The sequence below is a fragment of the Talpa occidentalis genome, unplaced genomic scaffold (genome assembly GCF_014898055.3).
Source record: "Talpa occidentalis isolate TD23 unplaced genomic scaffold, MPIMG_talOcc4v2.1 talOcc4.4, whole genome shotgun sequence".
NCBI classification, from domain to species: Eukaryota; Metazoa; Chordata; class Mammalia; order Eulipotyphla; family Talpidae; genus Talpa; species Talpa occidentalis.
The window spans coordinates 130,919,775-130,939,189 of NW_023604295.1; the positions used below are offsets into that span (position 1 = coordinate 130,919,775).

Sequence of the window (19,415 nt, forward strand, 5' to 3'; positions counted from 1 at the left end):
TAATAGCTTTTTGGTGGAGCCTTCGGGGTTTTCTAGATATAGTATCATATCATCTCTGATTAATGATAGTTTCACTTCTTCCTTTCTAACCTGGGTTCCTTTTATTTCCTGTTGTTGTCTGACTGTTCCAGTTACAACATCTAATACTAAATTAAAAGGAAGTGATAACAGTGAACATCCTCATCTTATTCCTGATATTAAAAAGAAAATGTTTGGTTTTTAACATCAAATTGAGTGTAGGCTTGCAATATAAATAAACTCTACATTCCTGGAGTGTTTTCCAACACCAGCAACCCTGTGCAGTGCAGTGCCTGTTTTGTTTTGTTTTTTTCATTTTATATATTTTTACATCATTTTTCATTTTTGCACAATGTATGCATTGTCATCTTGGTTATAGTCCCCATACAATTCCCACCCCCCTTGTTCTGATCCTACTCCCTCCTGCCCCACCCCCATAATGTGTCTCTGGTTTATAGTTGCTTGTTGATTTTGATTTTTACTTTATTATAATAGGTCTTTTTCCTGGTTACTTATTTAGATTTTCTAAACTCCTGCTATGAGTGAGACTATCTGGTATTTTTCTTTTTCTTTCTGGCTTATTTTGCTGAGCATGATCCCTTGCAGCTCCATCCATGTTGCTGCAAATTGCATGAGTTTATCTTTTTTGATTGCTGAGTAATATTCCATGGTGTATATGTACCACATCTTCTTGATCCAGTCATCTATTTTTGGGCATTTGGGTTGTTTCCATAGCTTAGCTATTGTAAAGAGTGCTGCTATAAACATAGGGGTGCAGGTGCCCTTTTGAATTAATGTTTCTGTGTCCTTTGGGTAAATACCTAGGAGTGGAATTGCTGGGTCATATGGAAGCTCCATCTTTAGCAGGTTGAGGAATCTCCACACAGGTCTCCATAGTGGCTGGACCAGTTTGCACTCCCACCAGCAGTGCAGGAGAGTTCCTTTTTCTCTACATCCTTGCCAACATTTGTTGTTGCTAGTTTTTTTTAATATGTGCTGTTCTCATTGGTGTAAGATGGTATTTTTGCTCCTCAAGAGCAGAAATGTAGTTTATCCAATCAACCTATCCCCAAACACAGGCCAACTCTGTCCTGTCTCACTCCAAACAAGGATGACTCTGTGGTCCTAAGCAATCATATATTTTCTATTTTTTTCTTCTTTCACTTTATTCTTTATCCCACAAAAACTTCCAGCCTTTTGCCCTATTTTGCAGGTCTCTGAATGGAGACTGTCAGCTTCATGAAGTGTTAGATAAAATTTGTTTTTGCTACTTAATGTGATTTCTTTCCTCAGTTTTTTAACACTGGTAAGGGACAGAATCAAGCCTTGAAACTAGATATTTATAATTCCAAATCTAATATTCATTTTGGTCTACTAGAGCTTCTTAACCTAGAGACCTTAACCTAAGAACCAGGTTAACCTAGTTCTTAACCTAGGGAGCCCACAGAAAGCAGATGGGAAATGTTTGTGAGGTGTGGTCTATAACTTTCATATCTTCAAGGTAGAAGGCTGAGACGTGGGCTTGTGGCCACAAGCTGTTTGCAATGGAGAGAAGGGGAGAGAAAGAGAAGAGAGAAGGGGCGGAAGCCTGCATGTTGTTCCCCTCACCCAATTTCAACATCACCCTGAACTGATGTACTTCAGGGGATTTTTGCCAGCATCCTGCCAGCATGGAGATGAGCTGACAGCAATCTGGCCCAAGTTCCATGCACTCCCCATGATAGTTACAGACATATTGGGCCCACCAAGAGAAACTTAAAATACTGGTGGATGTTGTGGGCCTGCCACTTAATAAGTCTTGAGTGGGGGGTGGGGTGCACAGAGAGGCCACAGGGATGGCAACTAAGCCTGCAATTAATTACTCTCCCAAGCACGTGGTGACGACACTGTGATGTGGTCTGCAAAGGAGGGAAAGATCCGCAAAGCCCCACTCTCTAGGAGTGGATTTGAAACAACTATTTATGAATCAAATATTAAATCTTATTTTATTCTGTACTTCTAAGCCATAAGCCTTCCTAGTTGTAGGAGGAATAGAGATTTGAAATGGTTTTTTTTCCCCCACTTAACAGGTATTTGGAGAGTATTCACTGCATCCACTCAGCCTGTTGCTAGGAGACTCTGTGTAACATAAAGGTGAGTGAGGCACGTTCTGTATGTGTGTGTGTGTTACACAAACGAGTAATCACAATTGAATGTGACAAGTCTTATACTAGAAATATCATAAAGAGCTTTGGGAGCACCTCCAGAGGAAAGAAATATTATACCTAGGGCAATGAACAGCAGTTGTACTGGAGGTGACATGTCAGCACAATTAAATAAACTTGTATCAGGTGCCAAGCACGGCATTGGTGTGCAGGGTAAAGGATGTCTAAGTGCAAAATAGCTACTGTCATGGAGCTGCCAGCCAGGCCCAGAGATCTAGAAACACAGAAATAACCACCTGTTACAATGAAGTCACCATGTCTAACCTACAGCTCTAAAGACAAGAAAGTGTGTGTGTGTGTATGTGTGTGTGTTTGTGTGTGTGTGTGTGTGTCCATCCACATACATGCACTGAAGGAAGTGATGCTGAGTTAGGTTTTGGAGGATAAATATGAAGTTAACAGATAGAAAGGAGCGTAGATCCATAGGCTTTCCAAAGAGAAGCAAAGATAATAGTATTTATAGAGCATTCACTCAACTTGATGCCAAACACTGTCCTAACTGCTTTGCAGACATTCTCCCATACGGCAAGTCTTTGAGCTGAGCACACAACAGTATTTTGGGTATTCTTAGATGCATAGTCTCCCAGATTTGAACAGCTTTGGAATCAGAACAGGTGGCCAACTGTTTGCAAAATAGCCAGGGCTGCCCTCCTGGTATCCATGTCCTTGGGCAGTCCTTTCCCACGAGGATGCTTGACAGAGTCACAAGGCTTGCTTTGGCCCATGGAATGGCAGCAAACATGCCATAAGCAGAGGTTTGAAAAGCAATTACACTTTGAATTGTCTCCCCTTTTTGCTGAGCTTCGAGCCCTGACACCACCAGCTGAACGTTTGAACTAGCTTACTGGAGTGGCCGTGTGGAAGAGAACTGAGGGACCTCCAGCAAGTAGTCTGGCAACCATCAAGCATGTGAGAGAGGCCATCTCCTCCATCTGGCTCAAGCTTATCCACCAGCTGACCAGCTACATGAGAGAGCCCAGGAGATACCAGCAGAGGCACCACCAGCTTGAACCCAGCCTGGTGCCAACCCACTGAATCATGAACTGATAAATGGTTGTTGTTTTAAGCTACCAAGTTTTCAGGTAATCTGTCATGTAGTCAAAGCTAATTGATATAGGATGCATCTTCTAATTGATGATATCTCACAATTATGACAGCAGGTATAATGAAGCATTTTTAAAATCTTTTTCAGAGATACATAAAATAATGGTGCATCTCACAATTGATTGTGATTTATATTGGATGCAGCACAGCAGTAAATTCTCTTGGCAGGTAAGATTCAGTTAGAGGGTTGCTTACCCTAGTAAATTGTGACATCTGAATCCAAGCAGACTAACTCCCCAGTCTTTGCTCTTAATCTGCAAGGATTTCATCCAACTGGTAAAGGGAATGACTGAAGAACTAATTGTGAGAAAAACAGGGACAGGTTATGAAGTGCATTTTAGAAGCTCTTGTAAAGAATTTGAAGCTTACTGGTTGTCAATGAGAAGCCCGTTGAGTTGGAAGATTGGAGTTCTCTCCATTCCTATCTGATATTGACCAAGTGAAATTTTCATATCATCTCAAGAAACAAAACATTGAGTGTTATGTGGGTGCTGGGTGGAGCCTGGCAGTGCAGTCCTCATCTGACAACACCCTGTAGAAGCAGCTCTGCAATGCCAGGAGGGTGCCCTGAACAGTGGGTCTAAAAGAGCCGTGGATATGCGCAGATGGAAAAGGGGAACACCCGTGGAAGTTACTGCCTAGGCAGCTGTGGACTAGCTCTCCCTCGTAGAGTTAATGAAGCCAGTGGAGCAAGAGCACTTAAAAAAATAAAAAGGGGTGAGAGAAGGGAGGCCTTTAACTTAAGTAGGGTCTCTGAAGATAATCATCAGCCTCCCTGGTGGCGCAAGGGGTTAAGCACAGCACTGTGAAGCTATCTGCAGCCTCTGCAGCATGAGTTTAATCCCTGGCCAGCCAGGGAGCTACCCACATGGCATAGCAGACCTCTCCTGTCTTGCCTGCTGCTCCCTTCAGCAGTGTATTTCAGTCAGTCTGCCTGTTCTGTTTCCCACTGTCTCTGATGAATCCTCTCACCCCTCCCCCCACACCTCTGGCTTGTGCCCCAGTTCTTGTATGCATAGATAAATAAATCTTTAAAAAAAGATAATCAGGGCCTCCCCGGTGGCGCAGTGGTTGAACGCTGGGTTGCGAACCTGCCTACAGCCTCTGCAGCGCCGGTTCGATCCCCGGCTGCTCCCCGGCCACCGGAGGAGGGTCCCACGTGGCGCGCAGACCTCTCCTGCCGCCCGCTGCTCCCCTCAGCAGTGTACTTCAGTCCTTCTGCCTGCTCTGCTCCCCGCTCTGGCTCTGGTGAATTCTCTCACCCTCCTGTGCTTCTGACTGTACCCAGTGCTTGTATAAACAAACAAATAAGTAAATAAATCTTTAAAAAAAAAAAAAAGATAATCATCAGTCATTATAGCGGTGTCAGATTGGTGGCAGTCCCCTCCTTCCCTGCTACTGGAAGCTAATAAACTGCTCAGTGAATCTGAATAGTGCAGTGGTACTGCGGAAGGCCCTGCCAACTGCGATGCTAACACAGCTTACTTTTCAGGGCCCCCTTGTAAGACCTGAAAGTTTGCTTACAAAATCTGTTCACATAGTTAAATATTTTTGCAAAATTTGTGAAAGTAAAACAGGTTAGCTGCAATCAAGTGAATATACTTATCACTCTTCTCCAAGTCTCCTCCATCATCTTGACGTTGCTGGAGCAATCAGGCCATTTTGGGGACACAGCTAAGTGGGACTGGAGGTAGTCATGCATTTCCTTGGATTTGGAGAACAGTGTATATTTTTAAACTTCTCAGTGTAGAAATGCCTTCAGGAATACCTCCACTCTCCCGCTCATGCACCCATCATCCTGAGAAGAAGGTCTAGGGCCAGAGGTCAGATCACTCTATCAACTTGCTCTAATGCAGCTGAAAGTATTAGCGCAGTGGTAGAGAAATACCATGTGAAAGGTACATGGCCAGAGCTATATTACTCAAAATTCCCCTGTTGGCAATGGATTTGGTTCTCCTTACAATCTAATAAAAACTATCAATATAAAATGCACCCAGGGGCCTCCCTGGTGGCGCAGGGGTTAAACAGTGCTCTCAAGCTATCACCAGCCACCGCAGCACAAGTTCCATCCTGGCTGGCCAGGGAGCCACCCACATGGCGCAGCAGACCTCTCCTGCCTCACCCACTGCTCCCCTCAGCAGTGTATTTCAGTAGATCTTCATGTTCTACTCCTCACTCTCTCTGGTGAGAAATCTCACTCCCTGCACCTCTGGCTTACACCCTAGTTCTTGTATGCATAAACAAATAAATCTTTTAAAAAATTAAAAAATAAAATGCACCCATCAACCCTGTTGAAGGACAGAATGACTTTCCCTTCTATTCTCTCTCTAGAAAACCATATCATAAAAATGTCATATGTGATCTTCCCTCCAAAACCACATCCCAGCCTAAGTGTGAGAAAACATCCAAAATATCAATAGTTTTTATATAACTATAAAAATAAAATAAAATGACCAGTGTTCCTCAAAACTGTCAAGGACCTCAAAAACAAATATAGTCTGAACAACTGTAACTGTCAAGAGGAGCCTGAGATGATATAACAAGTATAATGCAATATAGTGTCCTGATTCAGATCCTGGAACCAAAAAAGGGGAAATAGTAAAAACTAAGGAAATGTGAACAAAGTATAAACTTTAGTTATACTAATGTGTCAGTACTGGCTCATTAGTTGTACCAAATGTACCATATTAGTGCTAAGTGTTAATAATAGTGGAAATTCAGAGAACACTGCAGTTTTTTCTATACACTTAAAATTGTTCTAAGAAATAGGTTTATTTCAAGAGTCTTATAAAGAAGCAATTGATGAGTATGCAACCAAAAATGGAGAGGGGGTAAGTTTTTTCCTATTAAAAAAAAAAGTAAGAGGAAGGAAACTAGAATTAATGCAAACTTTAAGTTATTTTTCTGGATATCTTGACACATATGATGCAACAACTTTTTAAGCTTGCATTGTAGTGTGATTTCTGTTTTCATTCTAAAGGCACAGTCATGTTGGTATTCAATTTTGTTTTTGTAATTTTCCAAAGAAGTCCCCTAATTATATAAACTTCAGGCTGCCCAAACCTGGACCCACCCTGGGTTACTATTAATCACATGTGAATAGTTACAAAAAATGTATCCAGTTCAGCAATTGAACCTACTGTGTGTAAATACTATGCTAGGACTTACAGAGGAGTGAGGAGGCGTGAGATGGTGTAAGACTAGCGAGAGACAGTGTCTGCCTTCCAGGATCTTAGTTTCATGTGGGAGATGGATTTATGCCTAATGTAGATGTAGCCTCAAAACAGATTGCTGCCAACCTTTTCTTTAACATCCACTTATAAAAGTCTGGAATTAAAACCACATTAGCCATTATTAATTGATGCAGCTATACTTAGGAACAATATTGCTCAAAATCAAGAGATGTAGGAGATCAATACTAATCACTACCGTGCAGTTGGCAATCACAGAGCTTTTGAGAGAAGACTGTTGTCAACCTGCCTCTCAGTTCATTCCCAAAAGGACTCTGACTCTCTTTAGCTTTACTAGAAGATTGATCAATCAGTTGTAGACAAAGATTTGGACCTAGCCACAAAATTTTAATCAAGCCAAAATGTAATGGGGACAAGAACAACTAAAAAAAGATCCAAACTGCCATTTGGAAATTTGCTCCATCCAACATCCAGTGGATGGAGTAAAGCTCACTTTACTAGAAAGATGCTTGGACGAGAGAAAGTAGAAAACAGGTTTTAAGACTGGATTCCTCTCGGGATATACTGCACAGCACCGTGACAGCACTCTGTGACTAGTGTAGGTATCAATAGTATAAAATACCATTTTGTATATTTGAAAATTGCTAAGAGGTTAGATTTTAAAAGTTTTCTGATAAGAAAAAAAATTCCTACCTACGTATGGTCATGGATGTTAACCAAACTTGTTGTGGTGAATATTTTACAATTTATAGCAATGTCCTTTGAGATTACAGGAATCATATCATCATACCTGAAACTAATATAATGTTGTATGTCAATTATATCTCAATAATAAGAAAAGACTGGATTCTTTTCTCTCTCCAAGTCACAAAATGGAACCCCACATGTAGAGTTTAGAACCTTTATTTAATGAGAAAACTGAGGCCATAAGCTATTAATCCTTCCCATACCCTTCTAGAAGTACTATTATTTCTGTCTTGTAGAGAATGAAATGGGGCTTGCAGCAGATTGCACAAATCCAAAGTTTTTGCTCGTAACCACTGATAATACTGCTTCCCATTACTATCTGGTAATCGTAGGACAACCCCACAAATTGTGAAACATTGTCAAATGATTAACAAAAAGGAATCTTTTTTTTTGTAAGTGTTCATGCTAAAAGGGACGGAAGAAGTGATGTAGTCTGGCTCCCTTCTTTCCAGAGGAGAAATGTGAACTTCTGGGAAATGAAGTTGTATCCCAATGTCACACAGCAGCTTCTGCCTGAGTGAGTAGGACTAGATGTAATCCGTTGCTTCTATGTCTCTCCCACTGCAGAGTAATAAATCACCTGCAATGAAAGCAAGAGCTAGGGAGAGGCAAGCCAATAGAGAGAAGAGTATCTTCAAGAGAGAAGGGAGAAGGTAAGTCAGGGAAAACTGTCAGGAGTATGGGTTGAATTTTGTGCCCTTACCCACAAATGTATGTTGAACTCTTAACCCCCCACTATATCAGAATGTGACTTTGGAGACAGGCTTTTTACCAAGGGAACCAAGTCAAAATGAGGTCATTACGGTGGACCCTGACCCAATATGACCAGTGTCCGTAGAGGCAGGAGAAATAACAGACATATATAAATGGAAAACTATGTCAGGAGGCATGAGGAGAGGACAGCTAGCTATGAGCCAGAGAGGCCTGGAGCCTTTAGAAGGAACATGCAGCCTTTAGAAGGAACAAATCCTACCCACACCTTGATTCAGATTTCTGGCCTCCAGAATTGCGATACATTTCTGTTGTTGAAGCCACCTGGCTGTGGTACTGTCTCATGGAGTCCTAACAGGCTAATTCATCACAGAACTTGAGAAGTACTTGGAGACACAGGCTGAAGGACTGGTTGGAAAAGTAAGAGGGAAAAAGGAGAGGCTAAAAAATGATGAGATCATGGGTGGGTAGAAGGAGCCCTGAACAGAGAAACCAAGGACTAGCCAAGTGGAAACCAATAAAAATGAAAATGGAGTCTTTTATTTTTCCATTTAAATGGAACAAACATCTAGAATGTGATCCAGGAGAGCTGAGCTGGTACAGAGGCTGTTGGTTGTGAATTGTCCTCAGCAGCACGATAACCACCATGCCAGACGCAGGGGGAGCAAAGAATTACTGCAGCAAGGTCGGATGTTCTGGAAAACCCAGAGAAGCCCAGAGAAAGACCTTAGGGTATTTGCCAGATCAACGTGAGGATGTCCCAGGCCGGCAGTCAGCAATATCTCACTGGAATGTAAATGTGCAAGCATAGTCCCGTGGTTACTACCTGCAGGCTTCCAAGGCTGAGTCCCAACTGCAGCTGTGCCCTCACTAGAGTCAACCTCTCTGAACCTCAGTCTCCTCATCTGTAAAAGGCGACAAATGACATCACCCGCCTCATAGAGTTATGATGAAGATTCATAAGATAATGTGTGTGCGGTGATTTTAATCAACAGTGTCTGCATGATCAAAGGTGTTTGTTTATTAACCATAATTCTTCTTGTGCCTCAAATTCCTAAGAGCAGTAGATAACAGCCCTTCACCCAGTGTGGGCCGCAAGCACCACTATATGTGAGATGGCAGAGACTGGCAGATCTTGGGTGCTTACAGAAAATTACATTTGGGACGCTAGCTGAAAAAAAGTTGCAGGATGCAGACCCCTCCAAAACCGCACGGCCGGTGAATACCGTCCTTGAGCAACGTCTGGTCTGTGCTCTGCTCTACTCCGCGGCCCATGTCTCCAGGGTTGCTTAATGGCCAGCGCGTTGCAGAAGTCCAGAAGAGTCTTCCCATCCAGGGCCTGTGGCGTAACCCCTACTGGGGACCTGATGAAATCATGTTAAAAGGGAGCGAACATGTCGGTGCTAAAGAAAATCAGCAAGCTAAGCCTTCTGGCCACCCGGGCCCCTCCTTGCAGAACCCCCTGCGTGTGGACAAGTCCGCAGGGCACGCGGCGGAGGGTGCCCGAAGCTCCAGGGCGTCTCCGGGGCCCCGCCTCCCTGCAGACCCCAGGATTCGCGGGCGTGAGGTCAAGGAGCAGTGCACCCTCTGCCCCGCCTCAGCTTGGTTATGCAACCCCAGGGCGGCCCGGTGAAGTCGCGCGGCGCCCGCTCGCTGCCTCCCCGGACCCGCTGCGGGCCGGGGCCGACACGCGCGCGCCGGGGCGGGCGGGCGGGCGCGCGGCGGGGGGCGGGGGCCTGCGGGCGGGGCCTGCGGGGGGCGGGGCCGGGCGGGGCGGGCGGGCGCGGCACGCGCACCCGCAGCAACCTGGCTCGGCCGCGGCCGAGGTTGGGGCGCAGCCAGCGGACGGCGGCGCGGCGGCGCCCTTAAATAGCAGCCGGAGCCGGCGCGGGGCAGGCAGTGGGCTGGGGTGACAGCCGGCGGCGCGGCGGCCGGGCGCGGAGGAGGTGAGTGCGCCCGCGGAGGGGAGCGGCGTCCGGCCCGGCCCCGCGGCGGCGCGCGAGCGGGCGGAGGTGCGGGACCGGCGCCCCCGCCGCGGGGAGGCTCGCGGGCCGCCCCTGCCCCTGGGCACCTTCCGCTTTTCCGGCCTCTGCCCTTCGACTCCCCTCCCGCCGCGGCGGAGGCCTCCCGGCCGCGCGGGCGCCGCGCTTCCTGCGCCGGGGCCGGGGCCTCCCGCGGGCTGCGGCGCGGGCGCGGGCGCGGGGCTGGTGCGCGCGGGGCGGGGGGCGCGCGCCGCGGCCCGGCCCCTCGTGGGTGCGGCGGGGGGACCGGCCCGGCGGGGAGCCGGCCCCGGAGCCGCGGGCGAGGAGAGGCGCCCACGGGCGGGGTCGGCGGCTCCCGGCCCCTGGCGTGCGCCCTGCCCCGCGGCCCGGGGTGGACGCGCGCTCCGGCCGCGCGGGGACGCATCGGGCCGCCCGGCGCGCTGGCTTCCCGGCGAGGGTGGCCCCGCCGCCCGCTCGCCGGAGAGTCGGATGCAGCCTTCGAAGCCGGTTGCCATATGTAGACCTTCTCGCGGTGTTTCCTCTCCAGAGGAGTACCACAGCCGCGAGGGAGTCGTGGATGCAGGACCCTGGCATTTTTTGAAATTAGGAAGCAAAGATGACATCTGTCCGCTCGCGTCGACGGAGAGTCGGGCGATGACTTGAACGGACACTTGGACCGAAGCCCGGAGGCCGGCCGCCCGGGACGGTGCAGAGTGTGCGCGTTAGGACTGCAGACCCCCGCCCCACCCACCCCGCCTTCCAGGCTGGGAGCTCAATTAAGACCGTTGTAATAATTCCCGTTGGCTTTTGAAGTTAAGACTTAAAGGACTTTATTTATTGATCTTTGCTTAGCACGAGAGAAAACTGGTTAAATGTCACAGATTCCAGCACACATTTCACGTGTGATTTCCCCAAATGTAAGCATTGTTTGCTGACACAAACCACCAAAAAGTCGATCAGAAGCTGATAGTCTGATTCTGCATTTTTCAAGTGGAGGTGGCAGTTAGGTTGGGTTAAAACTTAAGGTTTGAGCTGACGATCTGTGTTGGGTGGACTTGAGAAGGTGGAACTTTTAAAGGCACCGACTTTAGCTTGGAGCAGCAGTGGCAGACATTCCTTCTACTGCTGATTAGAATCCCTTCCCAGTCTGAAACTTGATTCCTTACTTGTGAAAAGATTGCAAAAGACTGAAGTCTTACGGGCTAAAATGGTGTAAGTGGCATAAGAAAATCCTTAAAGTAGCACACCTTATGCCTCCCTCCCTCACTTAACGTAACGCAGACAAATTAGACCTATATGATAAACCTTTGTTTTCTGCATTAAATAGAGAACGCTTTTTAAATAATCACCCTTCCCCCACAATTATAAGCTTTTTGACATATTTCCTTCCTGTCTCTGTTATGCATATTTTGGCAGTATTTTTATGATTATTGCAGACAGCCTGACCAAAAAATATCTGGGCTTTTTTAATTTGGAGGATTTAAGAGCTAGCTGTGGTGACAAATGCAGGTAGGGACAGGTATCTATTTAGATCATACAGCTACTTTCACTTTTTGATGAAGTTTGGAATAAGTGCAAGTGTACCAACATTCTGCAGTGTCTTGCTTAATGTCCAGGTCTTGCTGCGTCTTCTGTTTTGATGTAGCGGTCTTGTAGGAAAAGTTGTGCTGTTAGGGGAGGGGCTAAGGAAAAGTCAGGTTCACTTGTCATTACAGTTGGGAATTTCTCCTCTCTCCCCTCGAATTTCACTTTCTGAAAAAAGCAAAACTATAGACATACTAGTAAATTTCTACATTTAAATGTTCCATAACCTTAGAGGAAGATGGAAATTTTAAGACCAGTTGCTGATATGTTGAGCAGGTTTGTCACTTAAAACATATGCTCATTATTCTTTAGAGTTTACTGTCTCTTATAACCCGATTCTGCCAGGTTTGATTCCTTAGTCATGTTTTGTAAACAGTTTTGTTTGGATGACATACTGGATTAGACTCCTGGATTACAACGTATATAGTAACATCCTTTAAGGCTAGACTTTCTGAACTTGAAAGTAGAGGTGTTTTACCAGTATTCGTGGCATCACTGTCAGATTCTCATTTTTTCTCCAGTTCCTTATGGAAAATGCTGATTACTAACTCATGAGAAATGCCAGTTTATGTAAGTCTGAGGTGACACATAGTTTGAAGCAATTGCCCACACCACAGTGACAATAGCCCATATTCCCCTGTCGTTGGGTACAGAGGAACAACAGTCTGTTTCAGAATAGTTCACCAAGTTCCCTATAATTTTAGTATATCTTTTTTTAAGGAATAGGCCATGACTGCTTTAGAATTGTTGAAATTGACAATGATTTGAAAAGTCTTTTTATTAATGAATGAATTTTAATAACTTTTGGGTTCCTGTGTTCCAAGCTGTGGAGACAAGGATTTCATAGTTTGGCCAGAGTTGGAACGTCAAAGGAGGATATGTACATTGCCACTTACATAATTTCTTGATTCTGGGAAGGACTTCTGAAATGTCTTATCTGTTCATTTGCACAGTTTTGGCTGCTACAGTAATCGGTCTGGTCCCCTCAGGCTTGTTGTGGAAGAAATGTTCGTATATATAAGGCTAAGATACACTGAATACCATTTATTCTTATATAAACCAGAGTTAATAGAAAATTGCTAGAGGGACTCATTTTTCTCTCCCTCTAGACTTAACTGTCAAACACAGTGCAGGGCGGGGCTCCTGACAGTGGTGCCCCAGTCACCTAAGGCAGGATTAGGGAATAGAGGGCCTGGTCACAGCGAACATCACTCTTCTTAGTGCTTCAGACACATTAACTCAGCTAACCCTCCCAGTGCCCTGTCAGGTGAGGACTACAGTGATCCATGTTCTACAATACCAGAAAGAATAGGTACAGAGATTACATTACCCAAGCCAGGGCTTGAACCTTGGCAGTCTGATGTCAGGGCCTGGCTCCGAACTAACTACTCATCCCTTCTGCCCCTCTGCGCCTACAAGCATCCCTAGTTTTGAGAGCCTGGAAGGTTCCACATTATCCAGCTGGTGGCATTGTCCTCCTTGGCTATTCCCTGTCTCATTTGCACCTGGTCTTGTGCCACCAAAGACCTGAAAGACACAACATGTTTTAGTTCAGCTTGGTTCAGTGAGAATTAAGATCACATCCTACCAGTTTGGATTTTTTAGATAATTCAGAAGCAGAAAACTTCACCTGTCTTGGAAGTTGGTCTTGTAAGAATGGAGAACAATCAAGAGACAAGAGTGTTGCAGCAAGTGTGCAGAAGGAAGAGATGGACAGGTTGGCAGAAGCAACCCATGCTTAGCAGAGATGGTAGCACGTGGCTAACTGAAGTTGGGGACTGGCCTCTCTGTGGTGCATCAGTTTGCTTTCTGCTGCAATGTTTGGGGTACTTTTACCAGAAATGGGTCTTCTCGGCATGTTTTATCATGCTGAAAACTCGAGAGAAAAGGTTTGAAGGCACTGTGGATTGTCTACTGGTTATGAGGCCCTTTTACCCATAAAAATTTAGGACAGAGGCCCACTATGTGAAATAAATAAAAGCAGGGCTGTTGTGGTTGAAGAGGGTTACGGGCTAGAAACTCCTGATTCCACACCAGACTCAGCTACTTCTTCATTCTCCCTGTACCTCTGAGCTTCTTTAGAAGAACCCGGCTTCCCAGTTCACGGAAATGTCCTAACACCGACTGACGCAGTAAGTGGTGCAGGCAATACATGCCTTAGCCAAGGTTACATAGCCTGTGTTCCCCTCTGCCCATGACACATCGTGGAGTTTGTTCCTGGGCCCTGAGGAACAAACTTTGGTGTTATCCCTGATTTGTGTCCTGAAATCCAGCCCATCAGCAGATTCTGCTTATTTTAACTTACTCCCTGGACAATGTTGCCCAATATACTTCCATTGCTTCCTTTTGTTCTCAGTGTCACCCCCTACTTCAGAGTCCATCATCTCTAGTTTAGACAGCAAAAGTCCAAAGTTAAAACAGAAAAGGAAGAGGATGATGTCTTTTGCTAAAGCAGGGCTCTGATCTAATCCTTTCTCTGCCCAGAAGCCTTTGAGGAACTCCCTTCTGGAAGGCCTCAAGAGGGCTTTAATTAGCTTGGCTGTTGGGGGCTTCCACGGTCTGATCCCATCCAACTATTTCCCATGCCTTTCCCCAGCCACCTCCTATGGGGTCTTTTGCAAAATAAACTGGTGACACAGGGTTCACTCCATGTCTCTACACCCCAAGACCCTGTATGTATACTCTCATCTGACCAAACTCCCCAGTCCTGGAAGGGTCTCCTAGGTCCTGCATGCCCACCTCAGGCTGTCTGCACTACCATTCCTCATCCCGCCCTGGTTCCTCAAGGCTGACCTTTGGAGCCACTTTTGTTAATGTCTCTTTTGCCATCCTCAGACTCCAAACCGCTTACCAAAACCCCAGACTGACATCCAGGTGGAATGTACCAGCAACCGCACTGGTGGTTAAAATGCCAAGATACTTCCATATTGATTATAGAATAGCTGCTGTCCCCAATGCCCCCAGCCCCTATTCCAACACGGTAGAATTAATGCCCATGTCAGCGGAGCATCTCCTGAGCCCTATTCTGGGGCAGTGCGTGGCCTGCCCCTTTTCGGATTGGTTGGTGTCCAGCTGTACTGGCTATTCGGTTTTGAATGGAATCCCTGCCTCTGTCTTTCATTTGTTTTTTTCATTTGGTGCATATCTTGATACCCCAGATGGGCACTCTAGTCACACTCCAACCTCTGGACATTTAGGATACCAAGTCATCGTGATTTCTGAGTTTTCAGCAGCATTCAATGTAGGACTTTACTGCTAATAAGCAGCTAATATTACCTGATGACTGGCTGAGACTAGGAGACACATAGCTGGCCCTCTGTCCCATGGACAAGATACACACTGAAATGTTCCAGGTTTGTATATTCTGATACTGGCAAAGCTTAGATCTTTGAGCTAAGATCAAGGTATTGAAAATCTGTAGATCAAAACCTATGATTTTATGAGTTCCAGCTTACATTTAGGAGTCCAGCCAGGCCATCTCTCCCTGGGGTTTCAGTTATGTTTGAGCAGCAGGTAGTTGTGGGCTGTGCAGAAGATGTGAGGGAGTTTGACATAACTGTACTGTGGTCTGTGTTTACCTGGTATTCCCATTTAAAATCAAACCCTGCTTCTGTGTCACTGGTGAATGGTCAAATAGCTGCTTGCTCCTTCTGTAAATCAGTCACCCACATTGTGCTTCAGGCAAACCTCTGAGATCCCCCAGAATGTCCGGCTGGCTGGGGCCTTGCCTGACAAACTGTCCAACCAGCTACATCATAGAGGATGGAACTTGGATCCAACGGGGTGTGGCTGAGCAGCCCAGAGACAGACTGGACTCTGAAGCCGGTACCAGTCTGGTTTTCTCACTCCTGGCATGAGTCAGAGATCAACTCCATGATGCCAGGAGTTCGAGCAAGCTGAAGATCCTTCACCCTGGAGGCAAAGGCCGAAGCCGTGGAATCCTCAAAGAACATCTCAGATAAGGCCAGCCCGTAACCAACAGGCCCCATGGCTGCCACTCTTCTCCAGCGCCGCCCACCCCATCCATTTGGCCTCCAACACCTGACCAGGTGATAGTCACCAGCAGTGTCCTGCCCACCCCTGCATGCTTCTTACCATCATGGGGTGACACTGACTATCCTTGTCTCTCTCCTGAATTCAGTCTGTTTGCAGGCTCTGGCAGGCAGTGTTATTCTATCTCCAGATGTGACCAGCTTTTCAGGGTCTAGCAGTTTTATTTAGCAGTTCAGAGCAGTTTGGGGAACTGACTGAGACTCTGGCCAGGATGCAGGTATTGTTCAAGGAGGTGGAAGGTGGCCACAAAGTGGGGTACATGTGGACCCCACAGTGGGCGGGGGCAGATCATTCAGTAAGGTACAAAATAAAAGTCATTAAAATGTCTACAAATATTTATTTTTAAGCTTTGACAATTCCTATTTGTGTGTTTTACACAAATTAGAACAGGGCTGTATTTTTCCCGTTTTAGTCATTCTGTGTCCCTAAGGCTGCGGCAGCACTTGACATAGAGATGGGCACTCAATACACAATTGCAAATTGAACATACAGACCTTTTTCATAACATTTAAATTTCGTGCTGAGTTGACCACTTACAGTCAATATTTAAAATGGTTTTCATTGTTTAAACCTGTGGGCAGTTGCAGCGTGGAGTGTAACCAGGCCATGTTACTTCCCGCAGATGAGTTCCCAAAGCTGTAGGATCAGAGTTGAACAGGCCTCAGAAGTGTCCTCTGTATAATAGGTTATTTGGGATTTGCTTTAAAATAGTTTTAAAGAAGTGGATATAAGATGAAATAATAGTAGCACACGGCCAACATTATTGAAGCTGAAGCCGGGGGTAATAGGTACCTGAAGGTTCATGATACTATTCTGTTTTTGAATAGGTCTGGAAATTTTCATAATCAAAATATAAAAGGAAAATAGAGACCCCCACACTTGTGTCTCCTGTCCTAAGTGGGTAATAGCCGGATTGGACAATCTCTTTTTCTTTCCTGATTTTAAACAGTGGGTCATTCTCTTAATCCTCTGCAACTTTTTGGGTTTGGTTTGTCTTCAGCTTCCTTGGGGCCGGTCACCTCTGCCTATAGTTACCTGAACTCTTGCTGTAACTCTAGCTCCTGTCCCGTGGTTGTCACCCAAACCTCCCTTACCCCTCCTCCTCCAAGGAACTAAATCCTGGTTAACCTTTCCTCTATTTCACGTGTTGCTTCCTCCAGCACCAGGGAGCTCTTTACCCAACTGATGAATTTGAGAGTCAGAATGGGGTCCCACTCTCCCTCTTGAGGCCCGCACAGCTAAGAATGTTCTGTAGCCTCCCTTTGCCTCTGCTTTTCAGTCACAGCAGTTCACTGCTAAAATCTGTAAACACTCAAATGTGGATTGCTCGAGTGAGTTGCTAGCCTTCCCCTCTCCAAGTCGAGGTCTGACTTCGTATTTGATTTTCCATCTGCCCCTGCCCTGCTAGGCCCTATCTCTAGTTGATCAGTCCCTCTGAAACCTTGATCTATTTTAAGAGGTGTAAGTAACTCTATCCAATCGTGTGTCCCTTCAGCCTTCTTATCCAGGTTGCTGATATGTGATCGCTGTGACCTCTGTGAGCTGCTGGTGGTGGGGGCCCCTTGAGGACAAGGTCTGGGTCCTGATCCCTGCCCCCCCACGGCGGGCTCCCGAAGCCAGCTGTTTCTTAGCCTGTTGACAGAATTGTTCTCCTGTGATGCGGGAGGGGGGGCGGGGGGGGGCAGAGCAACCACAACCTCTGGCTTGTGACACTATTGTTCCTAAGCTGCCTGCAATCCCTGGCATCTCTTCCTTGCTCCCAGCGCTGCTGGTTCTCTGGGCGTGCTCCACCCCCACCTGCCTGTGCTTGTTTCCATCTGGCCTGCTTCCAAGCTGGCTACGCGCTCTGGACAGTGCGTGCTCCCTCCCTCCTCCAGCCCATACATAGCGCTTTCTCCCTCCTCTAGATGCCAGGAGCCCCATGCCCTCCTCTGACTTCCTCCCAGGTCACCATGTTTGTCTGTATAATTTGGTTAACTCCTGCAGGTATCGTGCTCTGCGTTGATATCTTAAACTCACTGAAGACAGGAAAAAGAAAACACACACACACACACACACACACATTGCAGGTGCTGTGTCCTCACAGGGAAGGCCTTCTGTTTGCAAGGGACTAGGGAGTTTTTTCCCTTGTCATTTTCAGAGTACTGTTTGTTTGTTCGCAGGGGACCCTGTCTCAAAGGGCCCTTAAGTGGAAGCTGCCCACATAACTGCTCAGTGGCTGCGTCAGGGCCCAGCACAGGCTGCTGGTGAGAGCTCAGATATGGATTGTCTGGGAGGGGCTTCACCCCATCTGTCATTCTGCTGGAAGGACAGGCTGCCTCCTTAGGCTCTCTCTGGAGCAGGTGGGAAACCCATTAAATACAAGAGGAAATGAACTGAGCTGACCTAGTTGATCTTCTGTATCTTAGTACATTTATAAAAATACAAAGTGCAAAGAGGAATGAAATAATAAATATCTATCTGCCCACCAGATAGAATTGATATTTTTGAGCTCTGATTATTTTCTTTGTATGTGCTGCTGTTCCCTGGAGTTTCTGGGTGGAAGTCATCTCTGCTGTTTGGGCCTCAGTGCCAGGTCGTGTGGCCATCCTTAGGAGATGCCTGTGGTGTTGGTGATGGAAGAGGGTGTCACTTTGTCCTGTTCCTCCCTTTACCTGCTCGGAGTCCTGCACCGGCAGCGCAGAGCTGGCTCAAGAGGTTGCAGATTCATCGGGACCCAGCCAGGACCTGGCACAAGTGTGCAGTGTTTGGCACCTGAAGCTAATATTCTTTCCTTGTTTCTCTTCTGTCTCTTCCATAGTCACACCTGGAAGTTGCTAGCTTTGGACACAGCACCCGAAGGGACCCCAGGACTGAGGTACCTTCAAAGTGTGCAGTTTCTCAAGCAGCTGGAGACCCTCTGTAGAGAAGAGCTGCAGTCCAGCCGGGTCCCACTCTGGCCGTTGAGAAAGGACTTTCGTCCTCTTCCCTATTAAGTTCTTCTCCCCTGCTCTCGGTGGAGCCTCTTGCTTCAGGGTTTGCTTTGTGCTGCGTCCCAGGCCAGTAAGGTGGAGACTGTTCTGGATTATTTTAGTGACAAAAGGAATTTTGTTTCCTTCTCAAGCTATTATCATAACAGGCTCTACTTGTGTTGCCTAATCCCCCTAGATCATGGTGTCATGTTCTGTAACGTACAGACTAGAGACATAACTAGGGCTCTTCCTGTGCCGAGTGTCAACTGAAATAACTTGCCTTGTTGGCTCAGCCGACAAGTGGGAAGCTTAACCTACAGAAGCCTCCTTTGTCTTGGTTTTCGCAGAAGGGTTGGGTCAGTCAAACGAGTAGGTCACATTCGTTCATCCGCTGAAGCAAAGCCGGTTGACCAAGGCCCTGTGCTGTGTCCATGCCTGTCCCCGCCTAGAGCTCTTATCAGCAGACTCTTCCTGCCATCTGTGGAGATACCACTTATCACCATTCAGTCCGTGGTTGACGACAGTGGAAAAGTCTTGTTCCTCTTAGGAACTTTTTTGAATGGAAACTTCCTTTGGAAGACATACCCCTGAGATGTCACCTTGCTGGCCCACACAGGGGCTTTCCCATGGCCCAGGTTTCTCCATCAGGTGTATCCTGACAAGGGATGTTTTCCCAGGTAGATGTGCATGTCGGGCCTTGCTGGCTGTGTGTGAAGGAGGAGGGAGGAGAGCTGTATGGTGGTGGTTCGTTGTTTTCCCCCTCGGGAAATGTGGGGCAGGTCCTGCTTCCAGCATTCCTCACACCTCAGATAGCCGCCCACTGGCTCTCTAGGTGTTTCTCAGAGGTTCTCTTCACAGGAGTCCTGCCAT

The 19,415-nt window shown here is 46.7% G+C and overlaps 1 protein-coding gene and 1 long non-coding RNA gene across 3 annotated transcripts in view; one reads left to right on the plus strand and one right to left on the minus strand.

Moving 5' to 3' along the window:
* The first annotated feature begins 9,875 nt into the window (after positions 1-9,875).
* The window catches only part of ACSL1 (acyl-CoA synthetase long chain family member 1), a 59,981-nt gene continuing 50,441 nt past the window's right edge, over positions 9,876-19,415 (plus strand). Inside the window, exon 1 of one of the 2 annotated variants that reach the window (XM_037526389.2) lies at positions 9,876-9,921. The gene's annotated coding sequence lies outside the window, so the exon portion shown is untranslated. Of the gene's footprint in view, positions 9,922-15,309; positions 15,591-19,415 lie in introns of those variants that run through there. The other variant, XM_037526388.2, reaches the window with a different exon arrangement.
* Positions 12,322-15,136, minus strand: LOC119257944 (uncharacterized). Its single transcript, XR_005128141.1, has 3 exons — positions 15,120-15,136; positions 12,872-13,068; positions 12,322-12,531 (listed from the first exon to the last, which is right to left on the minus strand). It is a non-coding gene; the product is annotated as an uncharacterized LOC119257944 (long non-coding RNA).